This window comes from Meriones unguiculatus, chromosome 2, assembly GCF_030254825.1.
Source record: "Meriones unguiculatus strain TT.TT164.6M chromosome 2, Bangor_MerUng_6.1, whole genome shotgun sequence".
Taxonomy (NCBI): domain Eukaryota; kingdom Metazoa; phylum Chordata; class Mammalia; order Rodentia; family Muridae; genus Meriones; species Meriones unguiculatus.
This window is the reverse complement of record NC_083350.1, coordinates 35,965,214-35,992,998: the sequence shown is the minus strand read 5'-3', so window position 1 is coordinate 35,992,998 and position 27,785 is coordinate 35,965,214. Positions and strand designations below refer to the sequence as shown.

At 40.7% G+C, this 27,785-nt stretch overlaps 2 long non-coding RNA genes across 2 annotated transcripts in view; one reads left to right on the top strand and one right to left on the bottom strand.

The window, feature by feature from the left end:
• LOC132652313 (uncharacterized) overlaps positions 1 to 27,785 on the top strand; it is a 46,486-nt gene that overhangs the window by 13,012 nt on the left and 5,689 nt on the right. The window contains exon 2 of the long non-coding RNA XR_009589812.1: positions 17,878 to 18,037. This is a non-coding gene — a long non-coding RNA (uncharacterized LOC132652313). The remainder of the gene's footprint in view (positions 1 to 17,877; positions 18,038 to 27,785) is intronic.
• Positions 16,112 to 26,760, bottom strand: LOC132652314 (uncharacterized). The gene is made up of 3 exons (XR_009589813.1): positions 26,504 to 26,760; positions 26,179 to 26,255; positions 16,112 to 16,228 (listed from the first exon to the last, which is right to left on the bottom strand). It is a non-coding gene; the product is annotated as an uncharacterized LOC132652314 (long non-coding RNA).

The window sequence follows — 27,785 nt, the reverse complement described above, 5'->3', positions numbered from 1 at the left end:
TACAGGCTCAGGCCAGCTCTACTCCATGTCTGCTCTGTCCTCGATGAGTGTCTTGGGATCCCAGTGCCTCCAGTATGGTACTACAAGTCTGCCTCTTCACCGCTAGCCTCCCCTGGCCTCTCATTAAAGCATCTAATCCAGCTATGAGTCACAAAGCTTCTTCTTTCCATGACCACCTCAATCCTGGGTCTTCTCTGCAATGGAGGCTGCATCTTCACCAACGACCCATTCTGGCCTCTTACAGTGCTAAGCCTCAGCTGCTCTCCATTACCCCTTTAATTTGTGCAACTTTTTATTCTGCTAGCATGGGCTACATGGTGAGTTCTAGTCCAGCTACACAGTTAGACTCTGTCTTTTCTTTTTAAAGGCAATCTAGGGGTACTCTACTGCCTTTAAGGTAAAATTTTAAAATCTGTATGCTAATCTGATGAAATCTGTTCTTGCCTGCATTTTTCAGGTCCAATCGTGTCTCTATTTTTCCTAAAGCCTTAGGTCCTTTGTGCTGAGGACCCTAACTTTGTCGTTTCATTTACATAAGCCATTCCTTCTTTTATTTTGCTAGCCAACTTTGTCTCATTACTTAGTTTAAATGTCAGTTCTTCCTGGAAAAGTTTAACTGCAAGACAACCTTTCTTTGGCAAGCGTGTGTGTGTGTGTGTGTGTGTGTGTGTGTGTGTGTGTATCACACTACAGTGTTTTGCAAAGCTGTCCCCATCTGCAATTGTGTGTTCAATGTATTATCTTTCTAGCTAAAGCATGATTTTTATGAGAACTCAGATTTTATTAATAAAGTCACCCAGGCTATTTATCTCCATCTGTCAGAATTATGGCTGTCTTTCCATATTATCTGTGTACCAAGTATAATATCTGTTCTTAATATGTGTTTGTAAGCAGTAATCATGGACTTTCTGGCCTAGCATGGTTTCAGTGGACATGTATTACACTCTCAGAATTAGTGTGCCAAGCGCAAAGTCCTTTCAGCTGTCTCAGCATGGAAACTTAAGCACTTAATCACTTGGGGAGTGAAATAGACATAATTTAACCAGAATAGCAGAATGAGTGCCTACTCCAGAGAGGTCTGGGACTCAAGCAACTTGAACCTTAATCTTATTAAAATGGCAGGTCTTGGCAGAGGTAAATGGGAAATCTCATCCAATGTTCGATCACACAGATTTGGCTGTAGTTGTGCCCTCATATTTACATATACCAAAAATCTATGTGTTTTTAAGGTAAAAGAAGGCAAACGAGATTTTACTTTAGAAAGGTTTTTAAGGTAGAACAAGGGTACAGCTTGAAACTGAAACGCCACTTCAATTTTCTCTGTGAATTCAACAACTGTCTAACTGAGCAAGTGGTTCCGTGTTGGTAGGATCCTCCTTTTTGCATGCACTGTATTAGAACAGAGTTTGGGGATCCCAGCATTTACTGTGTGGTGACCTATGAATGAAAGGAGATAATTTGTGGTGGTCTAATGCTTAAATATAAGGCCTCCTAGACAGAAGGCATTTGTGATCATTGAGAAATGGCTCTAAAAAATTCTGGGGCCCATTCTGCAACATAGCCATGCTAAGAATACCACCAGCTGCTGTCCACATGGTGACATTCTCATTTATAAAATGGCGGTTGGTTGTTTATTGATCTTTCAAGCAAAGCAGAGAGAAAATTCACAAGTTACCACCTCAGATTGTGTTTACTTTGACAATTGTCTTCTCAACTAAATAAGCATTTTTCCAATTTGTGCTCCTTAAGGCATTTCAAAGAAAAACTGAAAGAAACTTCAATAACTGGCTGTAGAAACAAACAAAAAAAAGTTAATTACTGAGACTAGAAAGATGGCTCTGCCCTTGCAGAAGACCTGGGTTGATCCCCAGCACTTACATGGAGGTGCACAACCATTCATGACCTCAATCCTAGGGGATCTGATGCCATCTTTCTACTTCCATGGACACCAGGCATGCACATGGTGCACAAACATACATGTAGGCAAAACATTCATGCAAACAAAATAAATAAACCTAAGAGAAGTTTTAAAAAGCTAATTCACGTATTTTTATTATTACTCTGTATCAGTAATTAAAGAAGTAAATAGTGAAAATATTGATGCAACTTACTTATTTCTTTATTAGTAGTGGCTATTATCAAAGTTGACATTACCAAGTTGATGACTAAAAGAAATAATAGATTCTGGATATACTAAGGGATCATCAAATAAAATACTACTTTGATTGAAGAAATCACTCAGTAGCAGTAGTTAAGAGCATCAGCTGCTCTTTCAGAAGACCTGGGTTCAATTGCCAGCACTTACATAGTACCTAACAACTTTCTGTAACGCTAGTTCCACGGGATCTGACAGCTTCTTCAGGCCTCTTTGGGTAATGAATACATATGGTGCCAAGACATACATGCACACAAAACAACCATCCACATCAAATTTAATATGTATATATAATAGTATCATTTTTACTGAAAAAGGGTATTTTTCCATGTGGCACTTTAGCTTCATGCCCGAGAAGCTAGGCCATAACACTAATAACAAAAATGGAGGTCTCTTCCAAACATTCAGTGTTTATTTCACCTTAACCAGAGGCTGATACCAAAGATCATTTTTTAAGAGTAGCTGTGTGTTAAGTTTGTGCTCTCTATTTTTACATTATTCTGAGAGAGCTCATGGTTTCTGTTAATAAATTACCTCTGGGTTGATTGGCAGCTTTTTACAGAACTAATGCCTCAGCTGTCTCATCTGAGCCTTAAAGTTACATCTTAGTTACACTTTAGGGACTACTTTTTCGAGATCTGGGAATCGAAAGCATAATGACCTCTAGAAGTAAATACTTTCATACCTTCAAGATCATTTACTAAATTATTTTTCAAGGAAAATGGCCCCAACACAAAAGGCAATGGTTTGGGAAACATTACTCACAGCCAATGATATAGTATTGCAACAGACTAAGGCAAAGCACCAGTTTTAAAAATAAAAACCTACCATGGGGGCCTAGGTTTACACAACATAGTCTGAGGCTATCTGTCAAAGAGCTCTGAAAATGTTACTGATGATGTTGAGTGCTAAGCTTGATTTTTAACCCATTCACACGGCTGCTATTTCTTTGATATATTTTCATAACTTATCATCATAACTCCTGAGAGCAAGAACAGTGAACTCTATGTTCTTACAAGGTAGTATTTTATTCCTTGTTGAAAATCTTCATGGCTTCAGAACCCAGCTCTCACTGGGAGAGAGCTTGAAATCAAACCAGTTTTAGATATTTCTGATTCAGGCTCCTTGCCACAGAAGATAAATCTGTGGTAGGTGCCTCATGAAGAGCCCAAGCAATGCTATTCTAGGTGTGGTTAGTGAATGACTTGAAGACAGAAAAATGTTCTCTGTAGGTCTAGTGGAATGAAAGACTCGAAAACGCTTTCCTTTCTGTGGTAGAGTTCCTTAGACTATTAGAATGAGTATGTGGCAGGATGCAGGCTCTCTGGGATTCATTTGTCTAGTTCCAAACAGTGAGTAGGTGAAGCACTACTTAGTATTTCTACAGAAAAAAACCACCAAAATGAGTCATCCTCTAGGGGGCAACAGAATGTGACTCATGCTCAGAAATTGCCGGAATCAGGGAGGGATTGATGCTGCAGAATTCTGGAACAATCTGAAATGCAAGAAGACAGTAGGCAAGCGTCCACTGTATTGTTGCCCTTGAGAATATTTAGTGTTTTGTAGTAATGGTAAGTACGACTGAGATGGACAAAAGAACCAAGAGCTGCTCTTCAAGAGCAGCTGAATGGAAGCCAAGCCTCACATCTGGGGCAAAGCTTGAGGAATAAGCAGTAAGGCCAACCCTACTTAATCCTTTGTAGTGGAATTTTCTCCCCCCATTTCGATTGGGCTTATGTTAAATACAATCCCATATCGAACTCCAGTACCATCTTTTAACGTTCCTCTCCCTGCATTTGCCATAGCTGGCATGGGTGGGTAATTTTTCTGAGCTGCTACAGAGTCCCTCAAACTTCAGTGCTTTGAATTACAGCATGCTTCCTGGGCTGTGCTTCTGTAGAAAGATTGTCTAGTGGTCCCCAACCCCAACCATCATGTCACAGGAAGAACTCTGCAAACTTTCTCTGTCTCCTTGTTGTAGAAATAAGAATCTTGTTTGAATGGGATTAAAATTCTCATGATGATGTCTTACCTTCCTGATTTTCTAGGAGAAAATGAGACAGATATAGATATAGCATACTTTCCATGTAGCTGGTAAGAAAATTGCCTGACTCAGGTGAAGAAGAAAAGCTAAAAAGGAAAAAAAAAAAGGAGAGTGGTAAGGGTTGGTATAGGTTGTACAAAGACACATAACACATTCCTAATAAAGATATAAAAATAATCTAGTGGAGACAAAAGGTAACAGAAGGAGTAATATTAATCTTTAAACACCCATAGTTTTTCTTACCTCTCTTTCTTCCCAAAAAGAAAAGTTCTTACTGGCTGGATTTTCCATGAAGACTTTGAATGATGGGATGATAGTTCTGTACAAATTAAAGCACTGGATGAGAATGAACTTGACAGAAAAAGAGAATCATCATGAGCAGTCATAAGCAGTTAGAGTGGCTGGTAGGGGCACTCTTAAGAAAGCTTTATTTTTAAAATTATGTGTATTTATGTGTCTGTGTGCATGTGTGCAGGGTCCTGAAGAGTCTAGCAGAGTGTGTCAGATTCTGGAACTGTAGTTACAGGCTGTTATGAGGCATGAAATATGTTTGATGGGAACTGAACTCAGGTCTTCCACAAGAGCATCAGTGTGCTGTCCCATCTCTATAGCCCACAAAGGGTATGTTATAGCAAGAAGACAGGTTTGAAAGCAAGAGGATGAAGGAGAAAGGGAGAGCGGAGTCCTTTGAAAGGAGTGGGTTAGCTTTCTAAGAGATGAAGAATAAGAAAAGTATGCAGAAAAATAATTCCATGTCATGTGGCTTGTATTCACAGTACACCATGTGACTCCAGGCATTTTCCCCTACCAAGAGACCTGCCAAGGGTCCAATAGTTTCACTATGTGAGAATAGTCCACTTGGGCTCAAGGACCCACTCACATTTAATTATAATTCCATAATATGTTGACCTGTCATATAGTTATCCCGACTTACTGATTTTAGCTCCCTCTTCACTTGAAATGTGAAAATTCACTGTCCCAGTGAATAGTATGAACAAATTTTCTGTCAAGTATGGTAATTGTTTCCTTAGAATGGCTAAGGCTTTGACTCAGTAGCTATAATTCTGGAATGATTATCTGGGTGGAGGCACCAGTCTTTTGGAAAACTGGTGATAGTTCAAATCCATATGTTGCAAGAGATTTCCTGATAGATACCCTCAGCAGATCCAAAAAATACAGGGTGTGTTTGGATTAAAACGAAGGCCAAATTCCCTTCATGTTTCATGTTTGCACTCTTTCTTTTAGCCATTTTTCTAGCCTCATGTTTCCTGTTTTAATCACAATCACAATGACAATGATTGTTAAATTATAATTTTGGTATTTACATGCAAGGTTCATACTCAGATCCTGTTAAGAAGTTTGTAAAGGAGTCTGTTACTTAAAAGCACACTTGTCCTGGCAACAAGCCTAAACCTATAAGAGATGGGGATAAATTTAGGAACTGGATGGCCACAGGACTAGAGTTCAACCAAGCAACGTAACAGTCACAGTTCTGAACCACAGTGCCAAGATCTGGACTTCAAAACTCATCTTTTCTGGGATTTGAGTTTAAACTGACTTTCTTTAGCATCCTTTCAAAGATGGTACTGTGTTTACTGACACATAGAATATGGCACAAGCCAATCAACTACCAGGGGGCAACGGGTATTCTAAGATGCAAGAGTCAACTTAGATGTATTTGTATTATTTGTAGTATGTGTGTGTAGTGTGTGTGTGTGTGTGTGTGTGTGTGTGTGTGTGTGTGTGTGTGTACGCGCGCGCGGATGTGTTAAAGAAAGCCAGAGGAAGGTGTTTATCATCTGGAGATGGAGTTAAAGGTGTTTGTGAGTGAGCATATGAGGGTGTTAGGAACCAAAGCCATTAATCCTTGCAAACAAAGGAAGGCAGAGGCTGCTCTTCAGTTTCTGCTGGCATTGCTGATACACTGGAGGAGCTGAGGTTTTCTCTGAAGGGGTGCTCTAGGGAGACATGTGGTAGCTCAGGGCATCTAAAGCACAGGGCAAAACCAAATACAGATTGACTGGGGAGATCAGGGATGCATCTTGCTAGATTTGGGCTCCCGTTTAACCCACAGAACAAGAGCAATGGTCTCAAAGACAGCTTTCAGATTCCACCCTTTTCTCACTGTCAAAGCAGCAACTTCCTCTATGGACCAGGATTAAAGAATCTCTCTGTGATTATTCTTGAGTATAAGCTGGTTTCATCCAGTCCTCCAGGCCTTTTAGTGTCTCTTATAAGAATCTTATTCTTTGATTCAAATCATTTTTTTTGTTTGTTTAAAATACCTTATTTCCTAGTACCTGTAATTGAATCCGTATTGACAGCAACATTTTGAGAGAAGTTGAGGATCCAACTATTTCACTAAACAATGGGGTGGTAGGAATCATTGCCAGCAGATGGTGAAACACTTAAACCATTACTAGCATTTACCTGGAATGGAATGCCCATGGAAAATACAGACGGGGCGAAAGGTGCCATGTCACAGTTTATGGACATGGTGAGCCCATTTAAGTAAAATTTGGAGCCTGATCATCTGACTTTCTGAGTCACAGCTTAGGTTGAATGTCGGCAGCTCCGGTCTTTTTTCCGTGCCGTGTGACGAGGCTCACCTTTTTTTATTTGGTGATCTTTGCTCAGATAGTGCTGATTTCACTTCGTCTTGCCCTACATAGCGCCCTTTCAAACCTCATAAGTAAAATCTTTTTCCAGATGCCAGAGGGTCACAATTCCAGAGCCACAGCTGGAAAATGAAAATTATTTACTCTTCAAAACACTGGAAGGTTTTCTAAAAGAAGTAAATATGCTATAAAGTATAAGAAATTTTAGTGAGAGTCTGTATCTTATAGATGCTATCACAGGCCTCATTGTGTGGAAGCATCTTATATCCTAGAAGAAAGGAATGGCTCACGTGTGTGCGTGTGCGTGTGTGTGTGTGCGTGTGCACGCGAGCACTTATTTCAGTAGTGCTGGGATTAAACCCAAAGCCTTCCATCTGCTAGGCAAATGTTCTAACGCTGGGGCCACACCACAGTCCATTTAGACTTGAAGATGGTATTCGCGAGATGAGTACAAATCAACTCTCTGCACGTATCACTTACTTTTCTATTGCTCCGATGAAACACTGTGACCAAAAGAAACTTAGAGAATAAAGAGTTTATTTTGACTTATGGTCCCAGAGAGGTGAGTCCATCATGGCAGGAGAGCATAGCAGCAGTCCCCAGGTGCAGCGACCAGAGCAGGAAGCTGAGCGCTCGCGTCCTCAACTGCAAGCGTGAAGCACAGAGCTGGAGGTGGTGTGAGGTTTTTAACCAGTGGCTCTCAACTTGTGGGTTACCACCCCAAGGGGTCAAACAACCCTTCCCAGGGCTGTGTATCAGATATCCTGCATACCACTCCTCAATACAGTTCCTCATGTCGTGGTGACCCCCATCCATAAAATTACTCTTGTTGCCACTTCATAACTGTAATTTTGCTACTGTTATGAACCATAATGCAAATATCTGATATGCAGCGTGTCTTATATGTGGCCCCTGAGAAAGTGTCATGTAACTCCCAAAGGGGTTGTGAACCACAGGTTGAGAACCGCTGAACTAAAAGCATTCCAACAATCGTCGTGAGTGTGAAAATTCACCACACACTGTTACCATCATTTAAGAGCTGACTGACAGCAAATGCCCTTCTTTCAGGGTATTTATTATCCTGTCTCAGGCTTTCTATTGCTGTAATACCACAACCAAAAGCAACTCCTTACAACTCTTTACTGCTCACTCCATCACGGTGGAAGTTAGGGCAGGAGCTTAAGGGAGAGGCTAGCGGCAGGAGCTGAATGAGAAGCCGTAGTGGAACACTGCTTACTGGCTTGCTCCTCAGGGCTCACTCAGCCGCTTTCTTACACAAGTCACGAGCACCTGCCCAACGGTGCTACCACTCACAATGGGCTGGGACCTTCCCCATCAATCATTAATCAAAAAATGCCCCACAGGTTTGCCCACAGTCCAATCCAGTGGGGACATTTTCTCAACTAAAGTTCCTTTTTAAAGTTCCCTTTTTTTTTTTTTTTCAAATGAACTCTAGCTCGTGTCAAGTTGCCAAAACCCCACCTAACCAAGCAACCTACCAACCACGACAGCAACAATAAAACAACAACAAAACCAACCAGCTCGCACCCTCATTACAAAGAGGAGGGGTGCACAAATATATCTAGAATTGTAGGCAGAAGTGCGAAGTGACATAGATTATTCATTAAAAAAATACATCATGCACACAACACAGCACTGAAAAGGCACAGTCAGGGGATATATTCTGAAAAGAGCTCTCCTTCTCACACTGCCCACCAGCCTCAGGCAATAGGGAACCTTAGAAAACTGTTACCAACATGTTGTTTATCATTCTGTACATGTATATGCAACACACACAAGCACATATAATTACCCAAAAAACATAGCTGTGGCATGGAATTTTAACATCTCTCCTCTATTAACATATTCATCTATTAACCTTGACAATCATCAGATGTTAGGAAAAGCCAAACGGTTTCTCTCTTTTTGCTAACTCCTACTGTGCCCATTGGCTCCAGTAAGTGCCATCTGTGAAACAAGGCCTACTGCCATAGCCCCAAGCTCTTCCCAATGTCCTGCAGGAAACACCTCCGTTTATACCCTTATTCCTATAGCTTTGACCTCATACAGGATAAATTCCTGGAAGTAACATTTTAGTAAAAAGATATGCACATTTTTAAACTTACCAGCTACTTTAAAACTGCATTCCAAAAGGATGATTTTTGGCTCCTGTTCACATCAGATGCTCCTGCTTTGTGAATGTTCCTTTTCCTGGGGTGTACCCAGGTATTTTCATCTCTATCAGTCTGAAAAAGTGGAGTTTATTGTGTGCATCGTTATATATATGTGTGTATGTGTGGTGTGTGTATGTGTGTGTGTGTGTGAGTATAAATGCAATATGTTTTCCTATTCCTAAGTGTTCACAGCCTCTATCTCCTGAACTATTTAGTCCTTTCACTTTGAAGGAAGCAAGGATTTTGTTGTGTGGGTCAGGCTTTTTCTTTTTGTTTTTTTATAGCACTTAGTTCTGGGCAGAAATTAAATTTTGTTTATCTCTTATTAGTGAGTAACTTTATCTTTTAAACAATCCTCTACTTTGCTTACAGACTTGAGAAAAACATTGCTATTTTGAAAGTAAAAATCTTTCTTTCACAATTTCTTCTTAGTGCTCTTATGGTTTCCTTGCTGCAACAAAAGTCTGGCATTCTTTTCAATATAAAAGGAAAACTGAGACTCTTTTCACCTTCCGGATTACAAAACTCCTTTAATGACTGTATTTTCTAGTTACCTTTTTGATGTGGCGTTAAAATTCCAAGAGCAAAAGTAACTTAGAGGAAAAGGGATTTATTTTGACTTAAGCTTCTAGAGTAGAGTCCACCATGGTGGGAAAGGTCAAATAAACAAGGTCAACAGTAAGGGAGTCATTTGGCAGAAGCAGGAAGCTGGTGATTTTTTTTTTAATTCACATGAAGGAAGGAAAGAGGGAAGAGGGAAAGAAGTGGGGGGTGGGAGGGCCGAGGCCCTCAAAACCTGTTCCTGGTGATCTACTTCCTCCAGGACAGCTTCACTTGCCTAAAAAGTGCTAACGCTTAGGGACTAAGCATTCAAGTACACGAGTTTATGGGGGACAGTTCTCATTTAAACCACCATGTTAAGGGATGTTATCTTCTTAAGAGTTATCAGAGGTGACATTCCAACTGCCACGTACCCCTTGGGACTCAGTAATTCATCAGGGCCATTCAAACTGTTTTCACAGCAAAGTACATTTCACTTTTCAATCGAAAGACAGTTGTGTGTGAGCATGCAGACTCAGACAAGCCACGGATGCATTTTACCCCAGTCTCTCACTGCTCAGCTGGTAGAGAGAGGGGCCCCAGTTGTGTTTACAAGGCGCTGATTTCCTTAAGTTTGTGTGGAACAGAAGTCGGCCTTGCTGCCTTATTTTTCAGATCCACGATAGGTGATGTCCCCCAAGGGGTTGTTTGCTGGAAATGACAGGACCTCTGGGAGGTGTGGTTAAGTGGAAAGCACTGATCACTAGACTGCCACCCTCATGAATAAATTAGTCTTCTATTGTGAAAGCAGGGGAACAAGAGAAAGGCCAGAGCACATGTCAGACCTCTTTTAAAACTTTACAAAAAATAAAATGAAAGAAAAGAAAAGAAACCCAGCCATGTGCCATGAGCTCATAATCATAGTGCCAGGCAGGCAAAGGTCAGTGGATCTCCCAAAATGGGGTTCACTGGACAAGCAGCCTGGCCTACTTGGAATTTCCAGGTCGGAAGACATTTAGTCTTAGAAATCAAGGTGGACAGCACCTGAAGAATGACACTCGAGGTTTACCCCTGGCCTTTATGAGCATATGCACACATATGCTCAGGCATACACTCACACACAGTACAAACACAAACATAGTCAAATGTCATCAAGTCAATAAAACAGTCTACTTTATAAAGCCATTAAAAAAATTTCTTGAAACAATCTGAATCCTTAGGCTTATTTGTACTTATCAATTCTTTAGTAACACCTCCTGAAGGCTAAAATCTTCATGGTTTTCATGTGATGGCTGCAGTGAATCTGCAGGATGCAACATCCATGATCACGTGAAGACCACGTATACATGGTCACTGGGAGGAACCAATAGGAAATGGTTCAACTAAAAACCCAGACACAGCTAAATGCTACACACTGCTCCGTGAAGAAAAAGAAAACAAAACAAAAACTACCCCCCCTTAAATAAAACAAACAAACTAAAACCATTGTTATATTCTTATGTAAATGAGAAAACTGGCCTCAGAGAAGTGATTTTCAAACACACAGCCACTAAATGCTAACGTCAGGCTGAGACTGCCCTTCCAGGTGGAGCAAAAGAACATCTGAAGGTTATTGGAATCAGAGGCGAAGGACCTGGGAGCTGAGCATGCTGGGAAACAAGGAAGAAAATAGGACAGGAGGATGCTGCCCCTCAAGTGACCTCGCTGCCGCTTCCGGGTTGGATATGGCAGAACAAGATGCAGTAGTTTCCTCTCTGAAGGTGCAGGGGGCTGTTCACTTGAGAACAAGTGCAGAGACCCATCAAAGGGAATACAAGATCTCACCATTCCTACCAGCTGGACAGTCTAGGACCAGGTCATGGCTAGGAGATCAAGGTTTCATCCAGGTCGACATGGAGATGAGGAGATACCCCAGGAATGCCTACCCTCTGCATTTTGTTGGCTCTTTCGTGTCTATGTTGACAAGGAGGTGAGAAGGTACCCAGGGAATGCCAGCCCTATCAGCCTGGCACATGCACACACTGACCACATAGCTGCCGCTGCTGAGACTTGAAAAGACTCTAGGCCGGAATTTTCTGCAAACTGGAAATAGGGAAGGATCCAGGGAAACTGCTCAGACCTGGTGTGATGCTCCAGATCTCCGTCTTTTATCTGTTCGTTTTCTAGGTGTTTTCCCCAAAGTTCTTCCGGTCTTGAAGCCTGCCAGGCGTGGCTCAGGAGACCAGTAACCACATGGAAAAAAACCTCTGTTGTTGTGGCACTGATGGCTATGACAAAGTTGGCAAATATGATCAAAAAGATTTGCATGCGTTTCTCAGATTTTGAATACCTAACCCTTTTAAAATAAGCTCTCAAGTATTTTGTGTAACTTTGAACTTAAAGGTTAGGAAAAGAGATTAAAAATTGCTTGGGAAGGAATCTGACAACAGCACATATATTTTCTGTAATGTGTATTTTTTCATACAAAAATCTATTTTTTAAAAATTTATTTTTTTCTAGTTTTCATTTTTTTTAACTTTTATTAGTTACACTTTATTCACTTTGTATCTCCCCCCATAAACCCCTTCCCAAGTCCACTGATAAGGGAGGTCCCCCTCTCCTTCCTTCTGATCTTAGTCTATCAAATCTCATCAGGAGTGGCTGCATTGTCATCTTCTGTGGCCTTTATTAATTAAAGTTTATTCACTTTGTATCCCACCTGTAGCTCCCTTCTTCCCCTCCCAATTCGACCCTCCCTCCCTCTTCTCCACCCCTCTCCCTCCCTCAGTCCACTGATAGGGGAGGTCCTCCTCCCCTTCCATCTGACCTAACAGGACTCATCAGGACTGACTACATTGTCTTCCTCTGTGGCCTGGTAAGGCTGCACCCCCCAGAGGGGGAGGTGATCAAAGAGCAGGCCAATTAGTTCATGTCAGAGACAGCCCCTGTTCCTATTACTATGGAACCCACTTGGACACTGAACTGCCATGGGCTACATCTGTGCAGGGGTTCTAGGTTATCTCTATGCATGGTCCTTGGTTGGAGTATCAGTCTCAGAAAAGACCCTGTGTCCAGATTTTTTGGTTCTGTTGTGCTCCTTGTGGAACTCCTGTCCCCTCCAGTTATTTCTATCTCCCCCTTCTTTCATAAGATTCCCTGCACTCTGCGCAAAGTTTGGCTATGAGTCTCAGCATCTGCTTTGATGCCCTACAGGATAGAGTCTTTCAGATGCCCTCTGTGGTAGGCTCCTGTCCTGTTGCCTGTTTTCTCTCTCTTCTGATGTCCATCCTCTTTGCCTGAATGAGGATTGAGCATCTTACCCAGAGTCCTCCTTCTAGATTAGTTTCTTTAGGTGTGCAGATTTTAGTATGTTTATCCTTTATTATATGTCTAATAGCCACTTATGAGTGAGTATATACCATGTGTGTCTTTCTGTTTCTGGAATACATCACTCAGGAAGATCTTTTCTAGTTCCCACCATTTGCCTGCAAATCTCATGATTTCCTTGTTTTTAATTGCTGAGTAGTATTCCATTGTGTAAATGCACCACAATTTTGTGTAATGTGTATTTTACCATAGGTAAATGTATATTATTGTTTTAGAAACTTGATTATTCGTTCAAGTGTTATGCTCAGCAGTGAGGTTTTTACTTAAAATATGTAAATACTAGGGGAAATGTCCTAATATTTATCAATTATAAGTTTTACCAGAAAACATATGCCATAGTATATCCTTAACCCAGTAAGCATTAATATACCTTGCCATTTACAGTTATGAAAACAGAAAACTAGTTATGGTGCTTCTGTAATATAGAAAACCACTTTGTGTTTCATGTTGGTAAAAATAATTTATTTTTAAGTAACAGTGGACATGGCATGGACTTAGGAACAATCACAGTTGGCATGAATTCTGCTTTGTTTGTATTGCTGTGTTTGTGGATCATTTCTTTAACTCTCTTCAGTCTTTGGTTCTGTAGGTTGTTGACAATAAAATCCACCTTGGTAGGTATTGCAGAGAATAATGGCATCTAGCAGTTGCTTAATAATGGCATTGGTTATTATTGATAGTGATGTAGAATGTAAATTGTCAGCTGAGAGCAAACTATTTTCTTTGAATGTGAAATAGATTCCTGGACTTAAGCTGGCAAGAGTTACTGTGATACAAATGAAACCACCACAGTCTATGCAGACGGTCAGGAATTTTACATATTTAGTAGGAGGGAAAGAAGTCTGAAGCCCACTTTTCAGTGTGAGGCTAGTCAAACAGGAATGGAGTAAGGACCCCAGAGGTGAAAGCCATCAGTGCCCTGCAGAGGGTGCCTCAGCCATGCTCTGTCACTGTCTCATCATTTCGAAAACACCGGGGATGGGGAGCCACGTTGGGCTGAAATAAAAGATGTGATGAGTTTTATTCTGGAACATCATTCATCGGTATTGTCCCTCCACGCCTATAAAAAAGCATTTGAAAATGAAACAAAATCAAGCAATAAAAACTCTCGGTATGTATTTTTCCCTTGGATGATGAGGAGCTCTGTCAGCCTGCTTGGAAAAGATTATTTTCTGCTCTGGTCAAAGTGGCCTACTTTCTTTTTGTGTTGAAGGCTTTGAAATGAGGAGTTATTTGTATTTTCCCAGGGAGTGTCCACTTTAGGAAGAAAGAAAATTATATGCCTGAACATGATGGTTGGCCAGTGTATTGTTTATGTCTGCCCTGGGATTGCAAGAAAATATGTAGGATTTGAGTTTATTTTTTTCTGGAAAATACAAAATATAATGTCTCATTTCATTTTATAATGGTATAATATTATTCTCATTTATTGGTACTTAAATGTGACTTCTCTGAGCTTCGGATTAGAAATTAAACCAAAGCAGACATACAGAGAAATAAAATAAACAAAAGAAATAAAAATTTTCCTTAAAAAAGAAAAAAAAATGTTTCAATTATTTTGGTACGTTTTGACCCCTCTCATGTGTTGATTTTGGCAAACTTTGTAAAAGCAATTCTGCAATATTTTTTATACGAGAAAATCATCACTGAATGTGACTGGGACCTAAGGGGATTCTCATCATGAAGAACATGTAATGAAGTTACAAAAGGTGCAGAGCACACAGAAAATAAATGAATTAATGAAGTGTAACAAGTGTAGGAAGAAGAGTCTTTGAAGCTGGTGTTGGTGACTACCTCATTCATTCATTTGTGCTAGGTGCCCTCTTCTGGTCATTGTGAGTAATATTTACTAGCTCTGTCTTACCATGAAGCGTGTGTGCAATTGCACATACACTCTATGCTGGGCTTCGCCTTCTAAAAATAGAAGACACTTAATTTATTGGAGTTGGACTCACTCCCCCACTTCGGTCCAGCACTTTTGTTCATCAGGCAGTGCCTGGCTAGCCCTACGTGGAAGAGGCGGCCTTTTCTGAACTGGAGAACTTACTCATCCTTTTGGCTTCACTTTCAGCCCATACTTATGGCCTGTTTATACAACAAAAAGTGGCAGACGTGGTACGGAAAAGCCGTCTCAAACACGAGCAGGCCCAAAAGTGAGCATCTTCCCAGCTTCACGGCCCACGCAAGCCTGCTTTGGGCACCCCAGCGTTTTCATGCCCAGGGAACGGGGTATCCATTAAAAGTGAAATGTCCCTGAAGCCACTAGCTTGCTCACTTTACCAGATGTGCTGGGAATCAGTGAAGAATGGGGTACTCAGAGCCAGAAGCCTGTTACTGAGAAACCATGTCTTGGTATGTCTGCCTAAAAATTGTGATCCTATAGGGATTTTCAGGAAAGACAGCTTCTAAAAGACAAAACAATTTGAGCTTATAAGCTATTGACCCTCAGAGGTGGAGTGGCTGTACTCAATGTCTCTAGCTCAATTTTCAGTCCAGGATATACATGAAATTGTCAGCTTGTTCTGAGAGATACAGTAGGTGTATTCTATACAACTGACAACCGACCTACCAACCAACCAAACAACCAACCAGGTAAACAACCATCACTACCACTAAGCTTGGTTACTGTTTGTTATAAATTATTCAGTGTTCTATAGCTCTAATCTCCATGTCAAATCCATCAACACACGTGAAGTCATGACAGGGAAAGCAAATGTGTAACTGTGCTGGTCAGCAGGCTGCTTCCTATGCCGCAGACAAAAGTGTCCTGTGTCTGTGTCTTCAGGAGTCCATGTCTTTGGTCAACGAAACAGTAATGGACTCGCTAACAAGTTTATAAATAGCACACAACCAAAACCTAGGCCTGACAATAGCCTCCCATTAAGTTATAGTTTTCCATGTATTCTGTAAGTACCTACTGACCTTCTTTATGAGTGAGAAACTACACCAAGTTCAGCAGCTAATTAATTTCTTGCTCCTCTTTGATGATAGGCTGTCTACAAATATCAGTACATTTAGAAAACTCAGAATATATAAACACACATACATTTTTGTCAGAAATCAAAAATCAGAAACAATTTCACAAATGTGTATGTCTTGATGTTTTAAACAAAGAAAAAAAATAGCTCAAGTCCTCACTTGATGTCTAACCCTTGCACGCACCAACTAAGATGAAGGGAGTGAATTCATTCAACACAGACAACCCTATACCATACCATTGTTTTAATATTCAAGAGTTAATATTGTTGATAGTTTTAAAAAGCGGATCAACAGAAACTTGCTTGTCATGTCCTCAGAAAAAGGATGATTATGGGGATGTAGCAAGTGTTGCCTGCAGAGGTAAGAAAAAAAGAGGTCATTATTTAAGATTGGCTTTATTTTCATTCGTGTCTTACTGTTTCAGCGAATTTCTTTTTCTCTTTCAAAGGTTTAATAAGAAAGATAAGGACCCAGTTGATATCTGTATCACTGGATTTAGAAGATATTGATAATTTCATTAGATGGAGGCAAATGATGGAAACTGAGGCATTTCAACTTTTAAAATGTTTCTACCATATGTAAAAGAATAGTTCAAGAAAAGTAGCATGGAGAACAATTATTCTTTAAGATTATAATACAATTGCATTATTTCCCATTTCCCCTTACCCCCTCCAAATCTTTCCCTTATACCTGTTTGCACTCCTTCAAGTTCATGACCTCTTTTTTCACCAATTGTTGTTACATAATGCGTGTGTGTGTGTCCTCCCCTATGTGCATATCTGGAGGTCAGAGGGGAATGTTGGGTATTTTGTTCTATAAACCTCACCCTATTCTCTTGTGACAGGCTTTCTCTGACAGTCAGTAAGCCACAGGCATCCTTCTATCTGTCCCACCACGTACTGAGATTGCAGGTGTCCAGGCTTGCGTGTGTGACTGCATGCGTGCGTGCGTGCGTGTGTGCGCACGCGCGCACGCGCGCGCACTGGGGATTAGAGTCCAGGCTCTCATGCATTCTCACAGCAAGCACTCTTACCCACTGAGTGATCCCCTGTCCTGACAGCCCTCTCTTTGCTGTTGCTTCAGACATTTTACATTACATTCAGACCCTGTTTATTCTCAACACATAATAGGAGAATTTATTTATTTAGAATTTATTTTTTTAAGATCCACTTTGAGGAGCTCTGAATCTATGTGAGAGTATTTCACAAAGGAATTGTAAAAGGCTGACCTTTCAATTCAAGCCCGAGCAATCAAATTTTTTGTCACCAGACTACCTATCAAATACTTCCCCCTGGGAAGGTGAAAGTAACAGTAGCGTTAGCTCTGAAGAGCAGCAGAGAAAAGGAAGAAACAGGATAACCACATGGTAACACTTCAAACACCAAAAGCCCATTAGCTATATTCATCTTGACGAACTACAACCCACAGTTACTTCAAGCTTGGCCATGTCTATCTGATAAGTGTATCTGCCAATCGGTGCACCTTTTTCAGGTCCAAAGTGTGACAACAACAGATCCCAGGAAAAGGGGGTTCCTAAACAAGATGACTACGTACTGACAATTTGGGTAAACCAATAAGAAAAGTGAGCCTACTCAGTATCTCCTGTGGCTGGTAGATTCTGCAATGAACAACACTCCCAAAAGCCGTCTTGTGTAAGACTGGAAAGGCAGAGGTATAAGGTCTTCAACCTCACCACGTCCTGGTACCATACATCTCTCTCACCTGCATAAACCCCCTTTGGCTTCTTTCATCCATTTCATTACGGACATGAAGAAAGCAGCTCCACAGAGAAGTGTTTTCTTGTACAATAGAACTGCCTTTGGTTTGTGTCCTTACTGAGGATGGATGGGCAGAGTGCTGGGGAGCCGGAATGCCTGTAACTGCAGAACCACAAAGCCACAGGAGGATGAGTGGCTTCCGTGTACTCAGGGCCCAAGACGAACAGTCACGTCTCTCAAAATGTAATCGTGTTTTTCTGTCTTCTTGTTTATTGCTTCACAGTTTGAATCCTTCCTGGTCCCTATGGCCGTTGGTTGGTACCATACCTTCACTGTTAAAAGATGCAAAATAAGGGCCTGCAAGATAGTGGAGGAGATGAAGGCGCTTACCATCTTGATGACCTGAATTCGATCCCCATGGTGGAAGGAAGAAACTAGATTCTGTAAGTTAGCATGAGGCCTTCATAGATAAGCTATGGCTTGTGTGTTTGTGTGTGTGTGTAGAAAACAGGGTAAGAAGTAAATAAAAACTTACAGGGAAACACAAATATACAGAACTTCCTCAAAGCATATTCCCTCTTACCTGGTACTAGCAGGGTCTATAATCATGTATGTGTGTGGTTCTAGTGGCATGAAAGCCAGCTTCTCTTTTGAGGTGATTTTGGTCCTGTCCATCAGAACAAAGATTCTCATCTTAGCTGGCTCTTTTAACAGGAATAGCAAGCCAATATGAAGAGTTCCTCAAAAGAATTTACTGGTCAGTCTTAGAGTGTAAAAGACAGCAAAATTTTAACTGCTTTTGTTTATCTTGCTTTGGGGGCACTATCTAAGCACTACATATTAACCCATGGCCTCACTAGATCTGTTCTGAGGAAAGATCACAGGATACATTTCTGTATCCAGGGACCTTTTTTCTCCTACATTCATGGTTATGAACTGAATATTTTAACTTATTTCTGAAAGATATAAAAAACTACTTATGTACATTGTAAGTCAACAACCTTAGTATATTCAAAGAGAGGGGAAATAGGGGTAGGCTAAAGAGAAGGCTGGCACAGTAGTTGGCCTGACTTGAGAATTGAACTGAATATTGCCAATAGAAGTCAATAGCGGACTTGGAATTTCTAAGGCTAATAGATTAGGCAAAATACATTTAAATTTTAGCCTAAGGATGAAGGGGGACATTTTAACCATTAACTCAGCATGTTAAATATCCCAATCAAAGTAGAATACAAGGTTTTCCCAACAATAGAACTAAAGTTAGGTTTTTTCAAACAGTTGTCACCAGCAAGAAAAGCCATTTGACACTACATGCTCTCTCTTGAGATAGTTTTTCCAAACAGGAAACAAGAGTGCATAGTAGAAACAGAGAAAAACTGAGGTAGGCATAGCGGCACACACATTTAATCCCAGCACTTGGGAGGTGGAGGTAGGCATGTCTCTGAGTTTGAGGTGAGTCTGGTCTGCAGAGCAGATTCTAGGACAGCCGGATGAGATAGGGAGGGAAGGGCCGCAGAAGAAAAGCATCATGGGAATAGAAATAACGTGAAAGTGTCAAGTGGATTCATATATGTACATGTAGGCTTTCAAAGAAAAGATGGAAGAAAGAAATTGGAAAAAAAATAATGGTCCAAACTCTCCAAACTTATTGAGAATTAAAAATTTATACTCTCAATTAGTATAAAACCATCTACAAGAAACACCATGTAATGATTAATCACAACCAAATTTTGTAAAACCTATAATAGAAATGTTTCAAAAGGAGCTAGAGAAATACACAGATAAAATCCTCATTAAATTTTTTTTCAAAGAAATAATTCAAATAATGAAATAGTGAGAAATATTGTTGAAGAACTGAAAGAAAAAGTGCACAATGTACAATCCCATTCCTAATCGGTTTTCAACAAAATGGAAGGTAAAATAAAGATTCTTTTCTGGGATATTCAAAAGCTACTTTTAGCTTTTGAATTTGTAAGCAGATTTGAACTATACTAGATACACTGAAAGGAAAATAATAACAATAGAAACAGACATTCATAAAAGCAGGGCATCAGGAGAGGTGCAAGTGTATATTGCCCTATGGAAGGATGAAAAATTATTTTCTGAATCTACTTGAAATCTAGTAACTGGGCTGGAGAGGTGGCTCACAGGTTGAGCGCTTGCTTCTTCTCCAGGGGACCTGAGTTTGGTTCCCAGCAACCACGTGGGTGCGCACAGCCACCTGGGATGTGAGCTCAGGTTCCCTAGGTTCCCTAGGTGGAACCTAGCCACCTAGGCTCAGGTTCCCTAGGCCTCTGAGGACATATGCATGCATACAAGCACATAAATAATTACAATAAAATATTTAAAAAGATAGCAATATTTAAGATAACAGCAATGTACTGTCTAACTTAAAACAACATAGAACACTTGAAAATGAGAGTAAAAATCCAGAGAAGAGAACTGAGTAAACTCTGCAAGAAACAGCCAAACAACCCAGGCTGTTCCTAAGATAGTGGGTTGCTCTCTGAAAACTGACAGTGGTCCCAGTTTGTAAGAACAACACCCACACAATTCATGGAACAAGGAGAAGTCAACCTGGTGCCTACTTGGAGCATTCACCGCTGTGCTCTGGTGTCCTCACTGCTGGAAAGCACTCTTCAGGCTACCAAAGGAGAAACATAAACACCAACCCAAGCCACCAAGCCTTTGACCTATAATCTGTCCTGCCTGCAAAGTATTCTAGGGCAATGGTGGCACAGAACATATGAGAGTAGCCAACCAGTGTCTGATTTGACTTAAGGCCCACCCCACCAGATAGAACCCATGCCTAAATCTACTCTGGTGATCAAGAACCAGAGACTAGATAGATTAGAGACCCAGGGTAAAACCAAACACTGGTGATCTAAAAAAAGTGTTAATGAAATGACTCAAAATGATATTCAGCTACACTCATAGGTCAGTGCCTTATTAAGTCATCATCAGAAAAGCTTTCTCCTGCAGCAGGTAGGAACAGATGCAGAGACCCACAGCCAGACATCATGCAGAGAGAGGAGAGAGAGGGAGGAGGGAGGAAAGGGAGAGAGAGAAACAGGAGAGAGTCCTTGGAAATACATAGCTCTATATTGGATGTTTCCTTCCCTCAGAACTTCAGAACGCAGGGGACTCCTCAGAAGAGGAAGCAGAAAGCATAAAAAAGGGATGGAAGATATCAGGACAAGGCCCTCAGAATCAACTGAGCGAGGCTCATATGAACCCACAGAGAAAGAAGCAGCAAGCACAGGGCTGACAGAGGTCGGCACCATGTCCTCTACAAAAAGGTTATAGCTTTTAGCTTAGTATTTTTATGGGATTCCTGAGTGTATAAACAGGTACGTCTCTGATTCTTGTGCCTGCTCTTGGATATATGTATATATATATATTTTTTTTTTCTAGGCTAGTCTTGATGTGTTGGTTTTTGTTTTCTCTTAGAATGTTTTATTTTGACATACTTAGTTGTTATTTCTTAGAAGCCTGCTCTTTTCTGATGAGAGACAGAAGGAGAGTAGGTTTAGAGCAGAAAGGAGGGAGTGCAAAACTGGGAGGATTAAAAGAAAGGAAAATGTAAACAGGGTATATTAGGTGAGAAAAGAATCCAGTTTCAATTTTAAAAAATGATATAACATCACTTATTCCCTACACCTTCCCAAAACCACTAAAACAGCAAAATAAACAAGAAGAAACTTTAAATAGAATCATAAAAATATTCAACTCTTTAAAAGGAGAATGATTATTATGAAACTGCTGGCATATGTTAAATCAGTAGTGTCAGGAAAGATATTCACCAAATCCAAAATTCATTAATATTAAAAGCCTACAACTGACAATGTAGCTCAGGGTAAAACACTGAATGTTTTCCTGAAGATGAAGAGTAAGAGGGAAATGTCTGCTTTTCTCATGTTTATTCACTGACAGACTTCAGAGTCTAATCATTTAGCAAGATAAGAAAAATAAAGACATCCAGAAGAAAAAAAGTGGTCTTTATCATAGACAAAATAATGGTCTTTGTAAAACACAAAGTGGAATCTACAACCCCCCTCAAAAAAACAAAACATCTAGAACTATTATTTGACTTTAGCAACATTGCTAAAGTCAACATTTTGAATTATCATAAGAATCCAACTGTACTTCTATACACTGAGACTGACCCAACAGTCATTGAAAGTAAAGTCAATGCAACTTGTAAGATATTTGAAAAGTAAGAAATATTTAGGGACGGCAGATACAAAGATCTATGCATTGAAAGTCACAAAATGGTGATAGAAAGTAAAGAGGACATAAACAAGTGGGAGAAAGAGTCTGCTCAAAGGCAGAAGACATTAATTAATATATTATGAAAAAAATCAGTTCTTAGCTTTAACCCTAGCACTTGCAAGACTGATCCTAACCCTAGCACTTGCAGCTATAAGTGCATAGGAGGCCAGCCTCAGCTACATAACAAGATATAGCCCAGCCTGTGCTACACATGAGTCATTCTCTGTCTCTCCATCTGTCTCTGTCTCTCTGCCTCTCCTGTCTCTCTTTCCACTCCCTAACAAAAGCTAGCAGACCTTGTCTTATCTCTAGATTCCATTCCATGCAATCTAAAGTGCCAAGAGGCTCTTTTGTAGACATTGAGAAGCTCACTGATGGGACAATTAAATAACGATGAGGCGCACAACAGACATCATGTGAAAGAGGTTTATTAGATGGAGATGAAGAGAGAGAGAGAAGGGAAAGTAGGACATGATGGGGGGGAAAGAGGAGGGCGCCCCAACAGAGAAAGGGGAGAGGGCCACAGGGAAAGAGGGCAAGAGAAGGCAAGAGGCCAAGAGCAAGAAAGGGACCAGATGGCAGATTATTCCCTTTTAAGGAGCAAGGTAACCTGGCCGGTGACACAAGATGACATCATAGGTTGCTAGGCAACCCAGAAGCAGGTTCAGTTCCTAAATACTAACACTAACTCTAAAACAAAAGTTAGAAGTTAAAGACAGCACAGCCACCCGCAACAATTTTGAAAAAGAGAATCAAAGGAAACAATTTTGATTTAAAGATAGGCACATTGAACAGAGGATTGAAACAGATCTGCATCTATATATTTAGTTGATTTTCCACAATATTCCACACAATTCAATGGCACTAGAACAAATAAACCTCCAAATAAAAACAAATAAATTTTCATCCTATCTTAGAACACCAATTAAAAAAGTTAATGCAAATTTGAAACCTAGAACTAAAAAATGCCCATGAAAAAAAATGAGATTTTTTTTTTTTATTTCAGGAAAAGGTCTTAGAAAACAAACAGGAAAACTCACATTAAAAATTTGATAAAGTGTATTGCATTGAAATAAAAAAAAATGCCCATTTTAAAGGACCATTTAAAGAGAATGAAGACAGAGCAAAAAATGGCTTTAAGAACTCTTGAAAGTTATCTGTACCACAGTGGCTATACCCAAACTTTAAAAAACCACTCCGAATCAACAGCATGTAAATCACTAAAGTGTTTTAAGTATGGAAAAGATGTCAGCCCTCTGTTAACCAAGAATCTATTGAGAATAACAAGTGTGTAATTGAGCTGATGTTTAAAAGTAGTCATCATTAGTCAAATCACAGTGAAAAACTGCAAAATACCTACTAGCATACCCAGATTTCAAGACTCAATCAGATCAGTTTCTGGCACAGGAAGAGAGGATTCTAACTTTCTCGTACTGCTGCTGACAACGTAAAATAATACAGCTATGCTAAAGAGCAATTTGGTGATTTCTAAGAAAGACAAGCAGACACCTGCCAGATCATCCAGACATCCTTCCTAGACATTCACAGAAGATTAAAACTACATTCACCAGAAGACTAAAATGCAAATACCCATGGTGGCTTTATTGGTAACAGCCAGAAGCTGGAAATGACCCAAGTGTCCATAGATGTGACAATAAAGTAACACATTTCAACACCACTTAGCACGAAATTGGCAATCAGTGGACACAGCAATGTGGATGAAACAGAACTTTTTCTAAGTGAAAGAAGCGGCTGGGGCAGTGGTTGCACACACCTTTAATCCCAGCAGAGAGGCAGATCTCTGTGAGTTCCAGGCTAGCCTAACCTGTAAAGTGCATTTGAGGCCAGCCAGGGCGGTTACACAGAGAAAGCCTCTCTTGTTGGGGGTGGGGTGGGGGAAATGCCATGTGTTTCTAAGTGTGTAAAATTCTATTAAAGTAAACTGTGCTGTGAGAGGTTGTCAATGTTGACTGGGGCTGGTGGGTTCAGGTTGAAAGGGGCAGAATAACAAAGCCTAAGAAAGCATGTGGAGATGATGGACATGCTCACTGTCTTCATTATGGTGGTGGTTTCATGCACACACACTCAGCTAATATTTGTAAAAGAGTTTGTTTGAAAATCTAGAATTCAACAGCCACTGACTTACAAACTATTGGAAACATTTTTAGCTGACGTATCTAATAGTGATGGTTGAAATGACAGAATGAGTGAGCTAATGGCAAAATGAAGTTATAGTATATAAATGCAGGTTTATTGGGAGCAGCTCTCAGCTGCCATGCAGAGGGAGGGAGAGAGAGAGAGAAAAGTGTGCTTGGAGAGAGGAGAGAGGGAACAGGGGAAAAAGGAGGAGTGATACAGCAAGAAAGAGGAGAGCTGAAGAGAACGTGGGGCAGGGGGACAAAAATGTCTGGATTATATAGTGAAGGGCCTCTGGAAGAGGACTAGGGAATTCTGGGTAGAGGGCAGGATATGCCAGCAATCCTCTGCAGCAGATAGGGACCTAGGTATCCCTGAAACCATGCAATAGAAACATAAACTACAATTTATTGGTGGAACTCAGATACTGAATACCTAATGACCAGAATGTCATCACTATTATAAAGTATCCAGCCTCCAAATATTGCTAAAGAGAGGATGTGATTTTCAACTGGATGACACAGAAGGCTGCTGGTGTGTAGCTGAGAATGTCATTGTCTCTGTAGACTTCCTTCAGCTGGCGCATCACTGCTCTGAAATTTCTGACGCCCAGATATGTATGTTCTGCCTGCACTTTTCACACATCTACCAATGCTCCAAACTCAATAAAATAGAATTTTTACTTCTCTACTAGACTTACACTATTGGAGTTATAATCAAGAGATACTTGATTATATAATCAAGAGCATTTTATAAGTGGCTAGAACTTATAATTATTTTTATTATAACTGTATTCTTTGATAATTTCACACACACACACACACACACACACACACACACACACACTGTGTTTGGAGTTTTCTCATCCCCACCCTGTTATATCTCCCTCAAACCCATGTCAATGCCTTCTTTCCAACAAGTTCCTTTCCCAGGTTGTCTTGCTTTGTGACCCACTGAGTTTAGCCAGGGCTCTCTGAGTACCATGGCTGTGGATTTTCCAGTGGAGCCTGGTGGTTTTCTCATTTCAAGATAAAGACCCCTACCCATCATCCAAAATCCTTTGGAGATAATAGTTCAGCATCGAAGGTAGGATCCCACACGCCCCTACCCAGTCAATGACCTCCTGTTTCTATGTTCAGTCTTATACAGACCCAAAACATGCAGTCAGATCTGCTGTGAATTCCTGATTGCAAAGTTTGTAGTGAGCAGAGAAGATAATGTTCCACAGCCCTTCTTCCCACCTTCTAGCTCTTAAAATGCTGCCTACCCCTTCTGCAACATTCCCAGAGCCTTAGAGAAAGGAAGCCTATCTTCCTCAGGATTGAGCATTTAAGGACTCCCTTTTCTCAGCACCTTAAATAACCAACAGTCTCTCCATTCATCTCTGTTCATAGAAAAAAAAGAAGCTTTCTAATTAGAGCCAAGAGTAGAGTTTGACTATGGATGTAAATGTAAGTGCTTAGAAAGCAATTTGATGCAGTGCCCATTTAGCTGAAGTTCCCGGCTAGGGCCTAAGGCCTCCCCAGCCTTGAATTGTTGACCATGTTTATAGTGCCAGGCTTGAAGTCCCTTCCTTGCAGCACACTTCCAAACCAACAAGAAGCAGTGGGTTGCCGCAGAGCAGAATTGCAACAGTAGGCACAGCTTGCCTGTTGAGTTGGTATCTACTTCATAGAGTTCACAGCTGGGTTCTACTGCTGATGTCTCTTCTTCCTCAACAGCCTTCACAATACTTTATATATAAATTACCATGTTTAAAAGCTTGACATTAATAAAAATATGATAAAGCCTGCTTCATATAAGCAAAAAATAAATTGGTCCTCAGCCATTCTATAAAATTGGATGTGAGAGCATCACAAGGAGGAAATGAGCCTGTATTAAAATAAAATACAGAGTATGTTCACTTGAGGATTTGGCCAATGTGTCTTCAGTTGTCCAAGATCTACCTAAATTAAGTCAATGTCACATTCTACCTTAAGCTTTAATGATTTCTTAGATGCATGGTTCTCAGGTATCTCAAGTTTAAATAGCTGTCACTCTGTTCTGAGGTGCTTATCTTAGGATTATTTGCCACAGTTCATTGCGTGTTTCGTTTTTGTCTGTTTGTTTTATGAGGTGAGGCATGGAGTAGAGATGGCTATCAATGATGCTTCTATCCAGACTTTCTGCTGGGTACCTGAGATCAGGCAAGTTGAGACTTCCATCCCTGGATAGGCAGGATGCAAGTCCTTGTTCGGCCTGGTTTTCAGCCACCTAAATCACATAAAGCTATTGTTAAAAGACTTAAATGGCACTTTCTTGAGAAACCTAACACACCCTTCGAAAATGTGTACAGCTGTCCCTTTCTTACCCCTCCCCCGTGCCTGTGCTTACAACTTTCTTAATAAGCTCCAAAGCTGCTTTGAAAATTAACTCATACCCTCAAAAAGTTTAAGAACAGTATAGGTACAACATGATAAAGCTCTGTTAAGGAGGGAAAAAAAGGTTAAATGTGTACTCACCGCAAATGGTAAAATCAGGTCTCACCAGATGGTGCATGACTAAGTGACCAGTGAACATTCCAGAAAAGGGTCACTGTGGGGTATCAGAGGCTCTACATGAACTGGGCTGGTGGGCAACAGCTTTGCTTACAAGGAGCATGCCTGAAGCTTGGTCCTGGAGAGTTGTGTAAGAGCCCAAGCACTTGGCTAGACAGAGGAGACACACAATTGCTTTTAATAAACTGTGGGCCCACGTTCCGTGTTTAGAGAGTCAATATGTTTCAGGGAATGCATTCTGCCAGTAAAGTCAGGCCCCGTGGACAATGATGCTGACTCCTCTGCCAATGAGTCTCTTCTCCCAGGCCAAACACACAGCGTGACTGGAAGTCTCAAGGGGTCAGTCTGAGGCAGCCCACTTGCTGGAACTGGGATGTGTTTTTGGGGCTGGTGAGACACCTGTGCCCACCCATGACTGGACGTGCTTATTAGCTCCTCGTTTTTCCAAGCGGCAGAGTTGTCCGCAGATGTTCCGGCAGGGGAAGAAAGCGCTCAGGGTTTATGCCGCAGATCTGTTCTGAAGAAATCATTATGCTCCGGCGAGGAAATGCCATCGTTATTTTGGTATTCCATTAATGTTGGAAATTTTTATTATTTGCAAGGCTGACCAGAGGCTTTTTTTTAAAATCCACAAATAAACATCACATTCCTGTTTAATGTGGCGAATGTTATTGGCCTCTGAAAAAAAAAAAAAAGAACAGGCAGGTCATTCTTGTCCACACCCAGCAGCTTTGAGACCTTTCCGGTATCAACAGGTTTGACACATACGCTTCTATCCTGTCCTTGGTGGAATGCTTAATTCAGAAAGTCGAGGGCGTGGGAAGGTCCTCTGTGCTCCTTACATGGCTGAAGTGGTAGCGAAGACTTGGCACTGACCAAACATTGCTGAGGGGCATTTCACAATCTGTCCCTCTGTGGCAATCAAGAAATTCCCACCTCATAAAAACTATTACTAGGTCTCTTTAAATTGAAACCTTTTCCAAGAAGGATTAAAAACAGGAGAGGATAGCTGGGTCCCCTCCTCATTCTTCTTTTTGCCTGAGGAAATATTAGTCTCTCAGGAAATCAGGACAAGAGAATATAAATTGGCTGGCTTTTTGTTGGTTTTGCTTTTTCACATACATGAAATCTGTGTCACTTGGAAGAACGTGAGGAGTAATTAAGGGCTTGTTCCTTCTACTGCTTAGGTAAGAGTTGCCTCAAACTCCTCCATGGTGACTTGTCTTTCTGGGTACCTTCTCTTGAA